Below are 18795 nucleotides of genomic sequence, written 5' to 3'. Positions count from 1 at the left end.
CTGCAGCACTGGCCATGCTCCGGCACTGCAGCCCATCACTTCAGGTCTGACATGAGGGGTTCCACTCTGCCGGGCACCAAGTCAGTGCTCATCCCAGCGCTCTATTCCTGTGAGCCCCAGTCCACTGCCCAAGGAATCAGATCACGTGCAAGGACATGCACTGTCTGAACCCGCTTCCCGTGAGCAGCTCCCCCCATGCTCCTTCCGTGGCTACAGAAATTGGCAGTAGATTATCCACAAATCCACCCAGTCAGTTCCGCGCTGTCTGCGAGAGGTGCAAAGTCCCAAACCCGAGCGCCCAGTTAAAGAAGTGTGAGCTAAATCCATGCTCAGGACAGTCCTTTTGGAGCCTGGCTGTCTGGCTTATCTCAGCTCCCACTTTATTTTAGGAAAGGTGTCAATGGCTAGAGAGCAGGAAATCTGGGAGGTGAAAATTACAGAGAGTTTTGCCCTCTACACCCAGCGCTGGGACATGTCAAAGAGATGGAGGAGGCACCAAGCTCCTCAGTCAGCTTTTTGCGTGGATGCTGATTTTCTGTTCACCTGCATCCTTGCAAAAGCCTGAGGGCTGTGGGGCACAGAGCACCTCTGAGTGTGGAGAGGGGGTGAGCATCATCATGGCAGAGCAGCCGAGCTGGCCCATCTGCCCAGCCGGCATTGCTGAATGATGTAATGCTTGAGCAAAACCACACGCGGTCATTAAACACGAGCTCTGTGCTTGAGAGGAGCGACGTGGGATCGGGCGGATGAGGGCTCCAGCAGCTTTGCAGCAGTTCCAGCGGCCTCAGGGCCATGCTGTGGCTCGTGGGATGCAGACCCCCAGTCAGGTCTGGCTGGGTGTCCAGGCGATGCATCCTCAATGTGTGTGTCTGCAAAACATGCAGAGGGCAGGGCTGGGAAAATGGCCTTGCTGGGAATCATAATGGACAGCTGACTGTCTCTAGCAGCTTCTGCCCCTTGCCACAGAAATGGCTCCGACTTTTGAACGCATGTTTTGTATCTAGAAAGAATATATGTGAGGCAAGATCTCCCCACCCCTGGCACTTGTGACGGGGAACGGGATCCAAGCCCTTTGTGATTTGGCCAGGGCAGAGCCAAGCTGTTCATGAGCTGCCCATGGGAAAGGGCTGGAAGCGTTCCCTTGAGTTTGCAAAGTGTTGGGGAAAAGCTGTGCTATTTGGCCGGTGCTGGGAAGGCACGGATCTGGGTAAGGCCTGACAAGAAAGGAAGAAGGTAGAAAATGGAGAGCCATATGTGTTTGCTGCACAGTGCAATACCAAGGTGAGGAAACCCACCATGAGGGCAGGAGCGAGAGCACCAGGGACTACATCCAGCACTGGTGCAGAGGATGAAGGACCTGGGGACTTTCCTGGAGGCTGTGGCAGCTCCATGGAGGAGGGTCCCTGCAGCCGGTCCCCAGCACAGCTCCTGTTGTGGTGACTGGCAGATGCAGGTCGCACACAGTTCCCCTCAATGCTGACATAGTTGCTGGGGGAGATGCCAAATGCGTACCCCCTGTGCCACACACACACACAGAGCTGACCCAGGGGTATCGCTCACACACAAAACACGCAAGTAAACACCCCTTTGCTATAGCTACATATCCCAGGCTGGGACCCCAACCCTGCCCCATGTGCTGTTGACAGCGTTGTCATAGGAGACCAACGCTAATGGAGTGTGATGGGGCGTTAACGGCACCTGTGCGGCATGGGCTCAGAAGAAAGGTATGTGTGAGGGGCAGGTCGCAGGGAGGGCGCGGACTTGTCATGGTCTCAGGGAAGCTGAGTCTGCTCTGGGGGGTTGGTGCAGCCAGCCTGACCGGGCAGCATGTGAGCTAAACTTCTCATGTCACCTGCTGGGCAAGTGCCTCATGTTTGGCTACGGTGTGTCTTCCAGATAGGCTCACAGTCTTCATCTAAAGCACCAAGGGACAGGGAAGCTGCTCCTTCCCATGGTTGAACATCCTTATGTTTTCCTGCCTTGGTTCACCAGCAGTTCATTGTTAACTGACACATTATCATCCCTGTAGATGCTGCAAAAAAAAAGCACTGAAGAGATTGCCTGAAATAGAGACCTCTGTAGGTCTGCCTGCTACAGCATCCCAGATAAATGCCTTCCAGGGCATCGAGTGGGGGAGAGGTAGGTTATGAGGCACAGATGGGGCTCATAGTACCTGGGAATCAAGTCAAGTCTCTTCTCAGTTTTACTTTTTGCAAGCAAAACCTTCAGGCTTGTCAACTCCTGCATTCGAGGCATTTTCAGCAGCTCTCAGTTGTTTCCATGGCTCCCTGCTGAGCCAGCTCTGACATCTGCAGCCAGGTCCAAGCAGTGGGTAGCAGCGAGGTGACCAGCCAACACCCCAGCATGTGGCTGCGGCTGTAGCTCTGGTGTTTTCTTGCCAAAACTCTGGACAATCCCTTGGACAGCCCAACAGGAGGGCATCAGTGGGAGTCCAGGCCAGACCATGTGCTTGGGGAGCATCAACCGCCTGCTCACAGCAACCACACAAGAGTCACAGCTTTGGTTTTGAGACAGGGCCGGATGGGTGGCTGCTAAAACATTGAAAGGGATTTTGAGGACTGCTGGGTCCTCTGTGCATGGTCGGCAGACCATCCATGCATCCCATTGCTCCAGCCATGCACATTTCCTTGGAGAAACACTGAACCACCCTGCTTGCAGTCCATGCCACAGCTCCACAGGTCATCCCTCTGGCAGCCGAGGCAGCCATTCTGTCCCTGGCACGAGGCTGGAAGCCACCACAGAAACCCGACTCAGCATCATGATCAGGATCTTCTCAGCTGTCTCTGTACACTTGGTGCTGGGACGTTTCTCGAAGCAGGAGAGGGGTTGGCAGCATTGCAGGGACTCTTTGGAGACCACAGGGGCTTAGGCAGCCTCTCCTGGCCAGCCACAGAGCACTGTCAGGTCTCATTGTACGTGTGTCTGTTGGGTTTGATTGTGACCCCAGCTGTACCCCCTCCCAATCTTAACTTTCCATCAGCTCTTCCTTCTCTGGCAGTCACTTCTCCTGGTTGTTACGGGAAAAGGTTTTGCCAACACAAGGATGCTGTTCAGTGGGACCAGTGCTGGAGCTGCAGCCACATGCAGGGGTGGAATGCTCTTCTTTGGCATGACTGACAGAAACAGTGTCATTGTCCCATGGCCACAGAGGGACCTCAAGATCTCTGGGGAATATTTGTCACTGGAGTCCCTTCAGAGACAGAAGGGGTGACACCATCCCCAGCCCCTAGTTTATGGACACCCAACCCAGTTTTCTGGTTTCTGCCATGCATGAGCCAGGTGATGTTTGTGATGGTGTCTTCTCTGCAGGCTTTGCCTTTCTTTCTCATCCTCTTCTCTTTCCTTCCTCTGCAGATAACCAGCTTTCCTTGTGTTGAGGATACATGGATGTGCAGCATCTGTGAGGCTTGTATTGCATTGTTGGCACAGCCCTGGGACAGCAATGGTGGGATCTCCATCCTTGGACATGTTCAGAACATGTCTGGACAAGGCCCTGAGCAGCTTGACCCAGCTCTGGAGTGCTAACTTGCTCAGGGGCTGATCTGGACACCTACAGACATCCCTCCCAACCTAAACCCTTCTATAATTTATATCAAATTCTCTTTGGGATTTATGTAGTTCTGGGAAGCCTTCAGTGATGTATCATTGAATCATTATAGCCTGATGCTGGCCAAGGAGGGATTTAGTGGTCCTGGCAGCATACATCTCATTCATGTTGCTCTTCTCAAGGACAGCTGCTCATCTGCTGCCCATAGGTAACTCCAGGCTGTGCTGTTGTCCCACTCCCACCTTGGTTGTGAAACCTGTCCTCTGCCTGCATCCATCTGTCCATCCCCACTGCCTTCGACCTTCAGTCACATCATTCAAGAGTCTGGTTTTGTCCTCCAGACTGCTTGCGAGCATTCCAAGTGTTCATTAAAAGGTACCGTCACTGCAAAACGTGCTGTGCCTGGGTGGACATAGCTTTCAGCAACTGAAGCTCAGTGTTTACTGGAATGCACCACGGTTGTTTTCGGTCAGGACTGATTCCCTGCCAGATGTCAGCTCTGACCCCCAGCAGTTTCAGCAGTAGAGCTGCTTAAAAATTGGAAGATTGTTTTGTATTCTTCAAACTAAAAAAAAAAGAGTATGTTTATTATGGAGATATTGCTTTTCACTGCCTGTGTACTCTGAAATGGCCAAAGCGTGTTCAAAGAGACTTTCAAATCGCCTTTGTGCAAAGACTGTGGCTGGAAAATATCAACCCAGAGAGGGGAAAACTGAAGCAAGTTGTGGGCAACTGAGCAGAGAGGTGTAGCTGGTAACACTCAGCCAGAACATGAACTTTAGACACTGCCTGTGCTCCACTTTGTGTCTGTAGCACAGAGGGGCCCTAAGGAAAAGGCGGTGGAGCTCTATTATCTCGCAGCCAGATACTTGTGGTGTTGAGGGGAAATGTATAGCAGGCAGGGCTGGGCTGTATCCCTCCCCTCCCAATGCACCCTGCAAATGCCAGTCCATGGCTCCCAGAGCCCTGATAATCCTGAGCATGAGTCAGAGCCCAAAAATCAAGAGCAGAGCTTCAAATTAGGAATTATTAAAAAGAAAAAAGCACATACTGGGTATAGTTTATTGTGTGCTGCTTTTTAAACCATGAGGTTTACGCCTCCAGCGTTTCCATGCAGCCAGAAGGGCTTAGCATTTTCATTTTAGCACAGTGAAATCTGAGTATCCCTCAGGCTCATATCTCTGGGAGGTGGGAATTAAAAAACCTGCAAGGTGAGTGATGCATTTGCTGATGGATCCACAGAGTCAGCGCCTGGGGATGTCCTTTCCAAGAATGTCCCCTTGAAGGGAACTGTACCTCCCCACAGAGGCTGGATGACACCGGCCTGTCCTGCTTCGAGGTGACCAGGGCGCTGGGACAGACGAGCTCAGCTGTGGGGTGACCTTGAGATAAGTTCCCCATGCCAAAACACTTGGCAAGGGGGTGGATTTGGTTCAGCAGTAATCTCCAGCCTTCTTGTCTGACTCCCAAAGAGGCTCCACATGTGTGATTAAAAGCCCTGCCATCCTGAGATCTGGCATTTTGTGATCTCCTTGCTGGGAAATTACAGACATCCTCCAAAAAGCTAAAAGTGTGCTTTCCAGCAGGGCTGCATCTGGCTCTGTATGTGCAGGCTGGTGACTCGGTCCCTCTGCCACCCTCTCTGGGCTGCCCAAGGATCTGTGGCTCCCCCATGGAGGATTTCCCATCATAAGTCCCTTTGGAAAGCTCCTGCTGCTGTGCAGGGTGGTCACCCACAGCTGGGCCAGCTCTGCCTGGGCAACTGGAAATGTGTCTGGGGTTTGATGGCTCTACCAAAATAACATGCTGAGCAACCTGGGGAAGTGATGGAGAAGGCCATGGGTCTATGGGACAGTCATGCTGGGGGGATTCCACAGCGATGTAGCTGTGGAGGCAAGAGGAGAGGACAGAGGGGACCAATGAGTGGGCTGAGAAGGTGTCTGAGGGGAACCAGGGGCCAAAATTAGGGGAAAGATGGAGAGCACTATGGAGGGATGACAAGAGGGATGTGTGGTCCAGTGTGGCAGAGCAGTGGCCAAGGAGGAGATAGGGGTCTGGCCCAAGATGTGAAGGGTGAAGAGGAGAGGTCAAACACCATGCAGGATGAAAGGGTCCAGCTCTGGGGGGAGCGAGAAGGGCTGAGACCTTGCCATAAGGAGGCAAGGTGCCAGAGACAGCAGTAGGGTCAGGGTCTGAGCGACGGCTGGTGACACCAAGGCTGAGGTGAAGGTTGGAAAGGGGCCCAGAAGTTCCTGCAAGAGCTGAGCTGGGGTTAGAGATATCAGGGATAGGAGCTGTGACAGGGCAGAGGAGGTATGGAAGTCAGTGCTGGGACCAGGGGCATGCTTCAATCCAGCACCAGCCAGGACTTCCTCACACCTCCTGGGAAGGTGTGAGGGCTTCTCCCCTGTGACTTCTCCAGAACTACATCCCTGTAAGACTCTTCTAGAGCATTCCTGGCCATTCTCTGGCCCATTCGACACTATTCTTCAGTCTTTCTGAGCAGCAGCAGCAGTAACCAGATCCTCCTGCAGACAGGCTCTATGCAGCCCATCCTGGCTGCCATTTCCCATTGCTGTGCAATGGTTCCACTCTTCTCCAGCCAGTGACCATGCTGGAAACATTCCTTCCCAGAGGTCCCCACCCCATGTTTCCCTCTGAGTTCTGGGATGGGAAGGGGGAGCCCAGCCAGTTTACCATCAACCTGCAGACCCCCATGTCTCCAGACCACCACTGATGCCTGGCACACCTGGGAGGGATCACGTTGAGGTGCTGCCCCTGAATCTCTCCCAGGGACGTGTGAAGGATAATCTAGAGCTTCCTCTTGATACCTTCTCCTGGAGGTGATGGTGAGAAACACTGCTAGACCCCTGGTTTGGAGTGATGGGCAGCTTGGGCAGCACGCATTGCATTTTTGGGGCTGTTTGAATGAATTGCTTCTCTCTTTCCAACAAGCCCCACTACAGGGGAAGCCATGATTTTGTCTGACTGTTGGGGTTTGGCTCCCCTCCTGAAAGCCCTATGAGCTGCTGCCCAGACCTGGCAGGTCTCAACATCTTTTGGTTCACATCAGCCTGTCTGGGCTGAGGAGTGAGCCCCAGAGCGCAGCCCCCCAGGGGGATCAGCCGATCGCTGCAGTCTGGCAGCGAGCTCCAGCACAAGCGGAGCGCTGGCCCTCCACCAACGCACGCTGTTTCCTCCCGGCAGGCTGGCTAAAAGGAGTCAGATGAGGACATGAGAGGAGCCTGCAGCGCAGGCAGTGCAGGGGAAGAGGGGTAACGAAGGGCACTGGGCTGGATTCGGCAGCTGGACGATGCCAGTGATAACCCTCACCAAACATGAGTGGGAACTGATGCCAGTGGGTCCTGGTGCTGGCCATGTGGCTCATCTCCTCCTCCAGGTTTTGGGATCTCTGGCTTGGTCCTTCACCAGCTTCCATCAGAAGCCCCTGGGGTTTGGGGCTTTACTCTAGTGCCAAAAATTTCCTCACTTTCAGCTACAAATAATCCGTTAGTTCTCATCACTCCCTCTGCTCGGGGTCACATCACTAAATTTTCCTCCCAGCCTCAAAGTTTCACCTGTCACTTCAAGCATTGGTGGCTTCATTCTTCAAGTCTTTTACTTCCACTAAGCCAACAGAGGCTTCACTGTCTTCATCTCTTTTATTCCCAGGAGCAGGGTCTGAACAGAGACAATTCTTCCTGCCATGTGCTCCTGACAGCTGATTGATACACTCGCTCCCCATGGCACCACTGCCCAAGCATCAGCCACATGCCAAAAACAGGGGCCATCTGCCTCAGGGATGTACATTGTTGAAGCTCTTGAATGGCTTTTAAGATTATTTCTGCTCTGCCACCCAGATCCCACTGCTCATAGTAATGCTCTAGCTTAACTTGGCCAGTTAAGATAACATTTGTAACCAGCACTTGGCTAACACTTCAATTTAATTAACGTCCCTGCCATGGCAGGGGGTTGGAACTGGATGATCTTAAGCTCCTTTCCAACCCTAACCATTCTATGGTTCTACATTGCTTTGGGCCACGTGAGCTGCTCACTGAAGAGGTTTCAAAGAGAACATTGACAAATCTTTCACAACTTCAATGCAAAATTTGGAGCATTTTTCACTCTAGCATGGGACTGGGTTATATTTCATGGCTGAACGTACAAAGCAAACCCAGACATCACGTTTCGGACTGAAACAGGCATGTCGCTTTGAATCCAAACTCATTAGGGGTTTAGTTTTGATTGCAGGAATAGAAAGCACAGAAGTATCGTCTTTAGGTAAAACAGATTAACATCAGGCTTTTAGCTCTGTTTGAAACACCAAAGGTGTTTTCCAGTCCCCGAGGTGCCCCAGTGCCTGGTATGGGGAGCCCCAGCATGAGCAGGTGAATTCTGCAGTGGGTTCAGAAAGGTGCCCACCAGCACCATGCCTGCTGATGTGATGAGTGAGAGGCCACCAGAGCAGATGCCACAGGGCCAAGGTCACGGCACTGCTGTCGCGTGTTAACAAGGTCACGCAAATCCAAAAGAGCATCCAAATGCAAAAGGGAAGAGCAAAGTCCCAGCAAAATGAGACAAAGAAACAGCCACACTGTGAAATTCCCAGGGCACTACTGTGTTAGGACATCCTCTGTGTCAACATCATAGAATCATAGAATGGTTAGGAAGGGACCTTACGATCATCAAGTTCCAAACCCCCTGACATGGGCAGGGACTCCTCACACTAAACCATGTCACCCAAGGCTCTGTCCAGCCTGGCCTTGAACACTGCCAGGAATGGAGCATTTACCGCTTTTTTGGACACCCTGTGCCAGCACCTCAGCACCCTCACAGGGAAGAATTTCTTCCTTATATCTAAGCTAAACTTCCCCTGTTTCAGTTTAAACCCATCACCTCTTGTCCTGTCCCTACAGGCCCTGATGAAGAGTCTCTCCCCAGCATCCTTGTAGACCCCTTCAGACACTGGAAGCTGCTCTGAGATCTCCACGCAGCCTTCTCTTCTCCAGGCTGAACAGCCCCAACTTTCTCAGCCTGGCTCCATACAGGAGGTGCTCCAGCCCCTGATCATCCTCGTGGCCTCCTCTGGACTTGTTCCAACAGTTCCATGTCCTTTTTATGTTGAGGACACCAGAACTGCACACAATGCTCCAAGTGAGGTCTCACGAGAGCAGAGTAGAGGGGCAGGATCACCTCCTTCGACCTGCTGCTCACGCTCCTCTTGATGCAGCCCAGGATACGGTTGCTTTCTGGGCTGCGAGCGCACACTGAAGCCAGGTCATGTTAAGTTTCTCATCAACCAACACCCTCAAATCCTTTGCAGTGAAGCTCTGAATCTCTTCTCTGCCCAACCTGTAGCAGTGCCTGGGATTGCTCCAACCCCAACCATCTTCATCAGACAGAGGTTTTCTGGTGGTACATTTGAAGGCAAATATTTCACTTGGGGAATGGCTGGCTGAGACCCTCCAGACACAAACTGCCAGCAGCAGGCAGTGCCCAGAGCAGGCAGTGCCCCAGCAGGCACTGCCCAGAGCCGGAGCAGGCAGTGCTGGAGCAGGCAGTGCTGGAGCAAGCAGTGCACAAGCAGGCAGCGCTTCAGCAGGCAGTGCCCAAAGCAGGCAGTGCTGGAGCAGGCAGTGCCCAGAGCAAGCAGTGCCCAGAGCCGGAGCAGGCAGTGCTGGAGCAGGCAGTGCCCAGAGCAGGCAGTGCCCAGAGGTGGAGCAGGCAGTGCTGCAGCAGGCAGTGCCCAGGGCAGGCAGTACTGGAGCAGGCAGTGCCCAGAGCAGGCAGTGCCGGAGCAGGCAGTGCCCTCAGACGAAGGCATCTTGCCTCCAAGCTGAGGAGAGCTGCCTAGCAGCGGGAGCGGGCTGTGCTGGCACGGTGCACTCTGCTATCTCTGTGGTAGCTGCTTTTTCTTGCAGCACTTCACAACTCATCACTCCTGAGTTAATTAGAAAACCAGATTCCCCTTCCTCACACATCATAAAAGTGGGTGTTTAAAGCCAGGTGATAAATGGGAGCATTGGTCTGGGTCACCGTGAGGCTCTGATCTCAGCTCAGCTCCAAATGCTTCCTTGCTCTTCTGCACTGTGCTCAGACCAGGTGGAAGCGATGTTAAAATCACTTTCTTGCCAGCCTGCTTGACAGACTCCCAAGTATTTTACAGCACTCTCTCAGCCATGGCTTGTTCTCTAACACGCTCCTACAGCCTGCCTGTCCCTGTTTAACACTCCTGGCTCTCACCTTCTCCAGGTACTAAGTTTCCATCTCCCAAAGGAAATTTGGGACCTTGCCTGATGTTGGCTCATGGTAGTGGTGAGGAGGTCTGTCCCTGGTTTTGGTCTTCAGATGGTTTCAGGCTCTTCCAGATGGCTGTGAACCCTGCAGCCTGCCCTTCCCTGGGACATGTGAGGTGCAGGGCAAGCCCCTGAGCTGTGGCTTTGACCACATCCTGGGGGAATGCGGGAGCACGGGGCAGTGACCACTTGGAGATGGCGGGTTCAGCTGCTCTTGTACCAGTCACTGCATATACCCAGAGATCTCTTTCCTCCCTTCTGCCTGGAGAACATGTTTCTTTCCCATCCTAATGTGCAAGACAGAATAACATGCCAGACATTTTATGTTAAAAGCTCCCTTTTTCTTCTTTTCACTTTCTTTGAAGAGTCTCAGACAGGGAGGTGAGGACTCTATCTGCTCCAGTGAGGACCACCTAATCTGATCAGGTGCCTTTTGGCACAGGGTGTATCCAGGCTGCCATCAAGCCCAAATTTGAACATGAGATGGAGCACAGCCCTTGGCAAGGAGCCATGGGGTTGTGCCTGAGTAATGAGCAGGAGAGCTATGGGGCTGCAGAAGGAGACCCTGCAGCATCCTGAAAGCCAATGTGCTGCTCCAAGAAGCCCAGACTTGTGGATATTCACCAGTATTATGCTGGGGTGAACAGCAGGGCTACCTTGGCAAGGGTCCACCACAGGCCACATAGTCCCTGTGTCCTCTCAGGAATTTGGTCTTGAATGATGGAGATAGAGCCAAGAAGATCATGTTCAATAGCTGAAGAGAGGGAAAGTCACTGAATCACAGGCTGGTTGAGGTTGCAGGGACCTCTATAGGTCATAGCTTCTTCCCTTTGAGGGTGCTGAGGCGCTGGCACAGGGTGCCCAGAGAAGCTGTGGCTGCCCCATCCCTGGCAGTGTTCAAGGCCAGGTTGGACACAGGGGCTTGGAGCAAGCTGCTCTAGTGGAAGGTGTCCCTGCCCGTGGCAGGGGTTGGAACTGGATGAGCTTTAAGGTCCTTTCCAACAAAAACCACTCGTGAGTCTATGAAGAGTCCCAGTGAGGAGCATGTCCTGCTCTCCTTCCACATCAGATTTGCCCAGCCATTCTCCAGGCTTCATTTGGGAACAAAGATGATCTTTAAGTTCTCTTCAAACCCAAACCATTCTATGATTCTTGTCCAACCTCCTGCTTAAGTAAGGTCTCACCTAGAGGAAGTTGCCCACAGACCGTGTCCATTGTTCTGTGTCCATGACTTGGAAAATGTCCAGGTTCCAATGCTAAGATGGATAGTGGAGAGGAGCTGTATCATGGGATACTTCAGAAAGGCCAGGACAACATCCTCTGGCACCAAGACTTCCCTCTGATGTGGCATGACGACCGTGATCGGTGTCTACAAGAACGTCCCTAGTACTGGTCTGCTGGGGAGGACTCTGGACAAGGGGTTTTACCAGTTGCCCTCCTCCAAAGACAGGGTCAGTGGCAGCATCAGTCCTGCTGGGAAGATGTACAGAGAGACAAGGAGCCAAGCAGAGCCTCATCACATTCCTGATGTCATTGCAAACCCTTTTGATGTGGATTTCCGAATCCCCAGGGCCAGTGGTGTCCTCAGCCCCAGCATGGCAGAGGAGGCTTGGGGAAAGTTGTACACTATGATCCTGCCCTTTTGGGCACCTGGCATGCTTTCTGGCTCCAGGACAGCCCTGGCTTGCTCTGCCTTCTCAGCATCCCTGCGAGCTGGCTGCAGAGAAGGCAAGGATGCTGAGCTGTGAGCAGTGAGCCCCGTGGCTTTTTTGCTGTGCTCAGAGCCTTGCCCTGCATTCCTGTTTCCCTGTGCTATGTTTAGACAACTTTGCAGGACACACTTGCTCCCTCTCCAAAAACATCTTTTTTCAGCACAACTCTGAAGCCTGACAAGAGAGGAGCAGCCAGAAGCCAAAGCAAAGTCCTGGGCTCTGTGTGCCTGGGCCAGGCAGACAGCGTAAGTAATGCTGGAGCTGGGCTGCCCTCGGTTGGCTTGATCCTCTCCCAGTGGATTTGGGTGGATAATAACCACCTCGCACATGGCATTGCCAGGGCTCAGGGAATCCTATCATGATCTGCTGGATGGAGGTCTGTAGGAGGACAGGGAGACTGTGGCCGCCCCATGTCCCTTACTCTTGATGCACCCTTAGAAGAGTAAGATGGAGAGCTCAAGGGTGCATCTCTCCCGAACTCTTGCATAAGGGGTCTGCCAAGCCCATGTCTGCCCCTCGATCACTGTTAATGGCTTCATAGCCAGGTGTCTGGCAGTCTTTGCTTGCTGAGGCCTGGGAAAGTGGGGTCACCTTCAGGGAGACAAGTGTAAAACATTCCACTTCCTCCCCTGGCTCTGGCAGCTAAGAGCTCGTCTCTGCAGTGCCTAAGTGAAGAGATTATTAAGTGAACATGAGCATCCTTGAGACTAATCCACACGCAAATGCAAAGTTAAATTGAAACCAGAAGATGGCTTTAGCAGCACAGTTTATAGCCATTAACCCTTGGGTGGCACAAACCAGACCCCCCGAAGGGAGACAGTGTCCCACCTGAAACTCCAAACCAGGTCCAGAAGACAGCTGTGGCCACAGCTGGCATCTGTGCAGCAGCTCCACCTATCAAACCCATCCATGCCCAAGCCCAGGTGTGCACCAGGACAAGGTCAGGTCACTGGAGTGCACAGCTTGCTGCCAGCAGCATCCCAAAGGGGAGATGCATTTCCCAGTCCAGAAGGGCTCTCAGCCCTGGCATGCCCTGGGATGGTCCCACTGTGCACCCAGAAGGGGTCCTGCTGCCCTGCACCAGCTGGACCCCCTTGAGAACCTACAGATCTCTTTGAAGGAACTGGAAGGAAAACATGCCCCCAATATAAGTCCCAACACACCTGGCTATGAACACTTTTGGGAGATCCACAAGGGATGCCCAAAAACCCTGCTCCTCTCTCCACCCTGCTCATGTCAAGTGCTGGACCTCAGACAAGGCACTCGGCAAGGGTGCCACATCCGACCCTAAGGGTGAAAAGTCCCCACTGGGAGGGCAAGTAGGAAGGAGAAGACAAATTGTAAATTGGTCCTGGCCATGGAGCATGGAAGGAGGGTCAGTGTGAGGGGTAAAGATGGAGAGGTGGTGCAGCTGGGCATAGTGAGCAAGGGCAGAGCGGCTGGCTGTGCCCCAGGAAGGAGCCATGGGACAGCCATATGTTTCCAGTGCAACGGCAAAGCAACATCAGCCTGTGCTCATCTGCCTCCTGCTTTGGGCTGTGCCTGCCCGTCCCATCTTCCCTTTTCCCTTCACTCACCTCCTTCTTCCCTCCCCTCTTCCACTTGTGCTTCTCCAGCCACCCCTTCCATAACTGCTGTCTGTTATCACCCCAGTGCCCTGTCACCAGAGTCAGGCTGTGGGGTTTCCCCTCTCCATCACACCTTCCAGGCCTCTGCAAACCCCTCTTTGAATCCTCAAAACCTTCTTGGGGCTGGGATTCCTCTGAGGCTCCCTCATACCCATGCTTTCCCCATCATGCTTGTGCCAGCAGCCTGTGGCTGCACAAGGTGCTTGGCAGGAGTCAGGGTGACCTAAAAGATGCAGAGCCCATCTGAGCACACAGGTCTCAGGGCACCGTGTTCCAGGCAGCGCAGGCAGCTGCCAGCAGGAGTGAAGGTGCATGAGGGGAAGGCTTAGGACATGGTTGGCAGGGCCACAGCCACCCCTGCTCCAACAACCACAGAAATATGTAAATGAGAAACTTGGCCCCTTATTTATGAGACATTACGATTCATTTTTCATTTGGGGAATGCGAATGAACAAAAATATGGAATAGTTCTCCGATGACACAGTTTCCACTCAGCAAGCACATTCCTTGGAGGCAATGTGCATGTGCACAGGGCCACATGGGACTAAGCCTGGACCCTGGTGCAAGCTCTGCTCTGCTAAGGGCTGAAGACTTCAGGGCCGAGTCCCACAGCAGAGCTGTGGTGGGAGAGCAGTGAGGGTCTTGCTGAACTGAAAAGCCCTGCTGGGGTGCTGGAAGGACAGAGCTAAGAGCTGAGGACAGAGCTAAGCTGAGCCTGGTCCAAGAGGAGAAGGGGCAGATTGCACCTCCTGGTCCTCCTCCTTTACACCTAGAGCCAGGATTCAGCCTCCTGCTGCACACTGAAAAGAGATTTCCTCCTCCCAGCATGTACATTGCTCCTGGCAATGCCTGAATTTCCCGAGGACGTGCAAGTATCCCTGTTTATTGCCTTAACAGTTAAAATTCATTACTGGCTGGCTCCTTCAGAATGGCTCCTCCAGGTCAGTGTTTCCACATCCTCCATGTGTCCTACAGGGCAGATCCACACTACTAAAACCTCTAAAAGCTGTAGCACCTGTGGATTTAGTATTCACACTATAAGGACCACAGTCTCACGGCCCAGACCTTGCTGCCTCCCAGCAGCATCAGTATCTCATAAACCAAGCTCACTCCATCTTATGGTCCTCCCTATTCCCACCACTCTCCTGGAAGGTCTGTTCCACTCCTTGGCCCTAGTCCTGAGGCAGCAGATAGGTGACCTTCACCAACTTCAACCATTCTCCGCCGCTTCCACCAGCATCCTCCAGCTGCTGCAGAGCCCGCCTGCCTGCTGCTGTGATCAGACCAGAGTCTGATCTCCCCTATCCTCTGCAATAAGCCATCATCCTCCAGTCTCCCAAGTCTTTGGGGGGAGCAATCTCTTTCTTGGTGGCCCCATCCATGTCTGATGGAGTGCAGAGCTGTTGTCTTAAGTCGGACATCACACCTTCCGGAACAGCTCCACACAAACCCCTGATACAATTCACTGCTTTTTCCCTCTGCCCTGACTCTTCCTGTACCTGCTGCTGTCATGTGCAATTAGCCAACATCCCACTGTGCTGCTCCCCTGCCCCGCCTTTTCCCGTAATTGCCTTTCTCAACTGATAAAATACGTTAAAAATCCTCCCTGCTGGTCTCCCAGTAAGAATTCTGCACTTTGCACCACACAGTGGTGCCCTTTGCACCACCCGCAGAAGGTGCTGCCCTGAGAAAGCTTCTCACGGTGACAGGAGGCTCCTAGAGCTCCAGGGAGACCTGTTCCAGAGCTGGGGGTGGCTGATGAGCCCCCTCAACCTTGCTGGCCCTCCCCAGTCCACACTGACCTATCCCCATGGGAGCTGCTTTGAGTTGCAGCCAATTCCTGTAGGACTGGGGTAGGTGTGTTTGCCTGGGCTGATACCACCACTGGGTTTGGTTTCCTGGAGACATCTCCATAAGCCACCTCATAGAGGATGCACCGCTGACGTCACCAGAAATGCAATGCATTTAGGATGGGGGCCATCCTGAGATTAATCTCCATTCCTCTTCCTGCATTCTGACCCTTTCTCTTTATTGACTTAGATAGAGAGTCTTTTGCTGTTTGTTTGATCTGCCTTTGCAAGGTCCAGCTCAGCTTGACTTCTGGCAATTCTCATTTATGCCTGGCACTTCCAGGTCCTCAGACCCACTTTTCGCTGAAGATCTGTCTGGTCTCTTTAAGCTGTTCATCCTCACTATGATTTTTGGTGGGCAAGCCACTATTGCAAAGGGTCTCTGCTGTCCTCTGGCACATTCAGCTTCTGAGCTCTTCAGTTCTGATGAGCTCAGCGGCTGGATCCCTAAATTTCTCCCAATACAGGAAAGAGAAATATTCCACCCGCAACACTAATCTGGCAGAGGTTATTCTTCAGTTTGTTTTAGATGAAGCCTATGTGGTCAACGTGCACATTCTGCAACTGACTTTTCTATCGTGTCTCCCCAACAGCAAAGACCAAGTCTAAAATAGTAAATTCTGGAGCCATTTATCAGCTGCCACATCCCAGAATAGTTGGTAGCACTTGCTCTCCAATCTATATCTGGAAGTGAAAGGCTCCCACTGTGACAGCAAGATTTATGTGCAGTTGTGATTAAGGAACATATCCAGACTGGTTGCTCTGGTGCCTAAAAAGGACTTGAGTACCACTGAAGTGAGTAAACCCCAGGCCACACTGCGGTTCTGCTCCACAGGCTCGTGTTAGGAGAAGCCCAGCTTATCCACAGGGTACCTCTGCAACAGGTCCCCAGGGGATGGAGACAAACACCCCATCCTGCCTGTCACATCTCCTCCGTGGTAGCTGCAGTGACTCCAGCACAAGAAACCTCTGAGTTGACCCAGAAATACTTGAGCACCACCACGACCATGCAATGCTTCAGTCCACAGACAGCTTTTTATAAACTGCAGTTCCCACTCTGGAAGCAGCACAGTGCTCTGGAGGTGCCTGTTTCTCTACAGAGTCCTGGAGATATTTCTCCTCCCAAAGCAGAGCCTGCAGCCAAAGTCAGTCAAAACTCAACTGCATCGACCCTCAAAGCCCTTTCATCTAAGCAGGTTTCTGGCATATCCACACTGATAGGTTAGGTTTCTGCATGGCCCTTCCCATCACAGTGGTCATCCCATACCTCTCACTCATCATCCCCTGTGTGCACCCTTCACCACAGCCACATCCCATAACGTATGTCCTGTGATGAGCTATGTGGGCTCCTGCCACACAGCACATGTCTCCATAGCTTTGCCCTCAGGCATATGGCTTAATGAGCACAGCATTGTCCTCTCCTTAACACCTGCCCAGCCTTTCCTCCCCTTGAGCTGTGGCCTTGGTTGATAACATTTGCTGTGAGCAGAAACCTGTGAACATCAGGCGGTGACACTGGTGGGGTAGAGTCACAGTGGTTTGAACCTTCACTGATTTGGGCCAGATTAGATCTTGGTGGGACCTAGTGTTGCATTTGCATTGGGGTGACTATAAAAAAGTGACATGCTGGAGTGAGTCCAGTGGTCACAAAAATCATAAGGGGCTGGAGCACTTGATGCATGAGGGAAGGCTGAGGGAAATGGGTTTTTTCAGGCAAGGGACTATAAAATTTATAGTTTTGCTTTCATAACCTAATGGTGGTTTTGTCTTCAAACACCTAATGAGTTATGAAGGCAAAACCAGACTCCTGTCAGAGGTGTGTGACGAAGGATCCAGGGGAAACAGGAATGAGTTGCGGCAAAGGAAAATCCAGAGTGACATGAAGAAAAAGATTTTCACAGCGAGGGTGAAAATCCTCTTTGGAGATGTTCACAAATAGCCTGGACAAAGCTCAAAGCCACCTGGTCTCTTCTTGGAGCTAGCCCTGCTCTGAGGAGGAGGCTGGATTCAAGGCACCAGTGATCCCTCCCAGCCTGCAGCTCTGTGCCATACTACAATGTCCTCAGCACTTTAGTGAGCAATGCACAGTTTCAGCTTTCTTTCCAATTAATGGAGCTTTTTTCCACAATTATAAACAGCCTGCTCTGTTCAGGAAAACCTGCCGGCCTCTCTTCATCAGAGCCAGGGAGCCACATTGCCGGTTATAACCCGGCCATTGATTTACTAGTGTGACTAGGGCCAAGTTGGACAGCATCTCTGTGATGAGATCCAGCATCCTCGAAATGCAGGAGAAACCCGGTCCATCTCATCCTAATCCAGCGCAGGGCCCTCACAATGATCAGCGTAATAAGCTTTCAGATGAAAGCCACTGAGGGAGTGCATCCATCATTGTTAGTCTGATTAGAGCTAATTCACAACACATCAGTTTTCTAGAGATTATGCCATTTTCTCTGCCTCGCTTCCTGTTTGCAAGCAGACTGCAGCGGTCTTTAATTAATTGTGGCTTCAAATTATTCAGGCACTTCTCAGGGAATAAATCTTGCCCAACTGAACAAAGCGGATTGCAGCAAAGGCACAACTCAGGGAGGAGAGAGAAATATCTCCCTGGGTAGAGTGGTGTCTTTGTCTGAAAGCACTTGCCCTGCTCTTGGTCAGTGCCAAGGCCTGAGGCTGACCTTCATCATCCATGCATTTTGGATGTGAGCACTTCTGTTTCTTTGCTGTTCCAAGGGCTGATCTCCCTCCTGCTAGTGAACGGCTGGTACAAAGCGTCTGCAGCTGAATCCCGATCTGCCCATGGGATCCTAGTGAATTTTCCTTGGGAATTACTTTCACTACTTGCTCTGCTGTTGCTGCCAGAAGGCTGTGAGAAGTGATTGCCCTAGTGATGGTTGAAATCCAGTTTCCCTTCTAAACCTTTTTAAATGTTATTTAGAGCTCAAATCAACACTTTTTTGGTTGAAATTTTCCATTCTTGGGCTCAAGCCAAAGTAGATTTTTCAAGAAATTGGAACCAACTGGGTTCAGTCATTTCTGAGTCACACACATGGAAAAATACACATTTCCCCTCGTGCTCCACGGAGACACTTTGGACATGTACAACTCAAAACCAGCTGGAGCAAGAGACTTCAGACTTGGCTTGTTTGAGAGTCCACGCCAAGGTGTAAAAATCAAGCTAGGTTTGGAGAAGCTTGTATTGGCATTTTCATACTTCCCCCCCCAAAAAGACCCATCGACTAGTGCAATGGGCAAGAAGACATGCTGTTCTCTCCCCCGTTGCTTTACATTGCTTTCTCCAATGGGATAATCTCAGGGGATTAGAATTTAAAGTAATGAATGTTTAAAGTTAGCAAGAGAAGAATTCCAGCAATGTTCAATTCTTCCTAAGCCCCTTAAATGGAGCCAAGCTGAGGGGGCCTTAAACAGGGAGACATCAGTCAGCTTCAGAAGTCAAACAGAGTAAACACAGGCAATAGTCCCTTTCTCGGTCTAGGACAAGTGTAAGGGGACTTTGTCACCCCAAATGGCCAAGTAGCTTGGACAGCACTGGTCTAACCAGCCCCGTTGCAGGCCAAAGCAGTGGGGAGCAGTTTGCTCCACAACATTTGCTCCAGAGCTTCCCCTAGGATTTCGTGTGACTTGCTTGGGACTGAAGCGTGGCAGAGGCGGGAACAGAAGCCAGTGTCTTAGACACCAAACTTTTAACCACAAACTCCTTTTTCCCTTAATGAATTGTTTCAA

The sequence above is a fragment of the Psittacula echo genome (genome assembly GCF_963264785.1).
Source record: "Psittacula echo genome assembly, chromosome: 15".
NCBI classification, from domain to species: Eukaryota; Metazoa; Chordata; class Aves; order Psittaciformes; family Psittacidae; genus Psittacula; species Psittacula echo.
The sequence above is the reverse complement of the archived record's forward strand: the minus strand, read 5'-3'. Positions refer to the sequence as shown.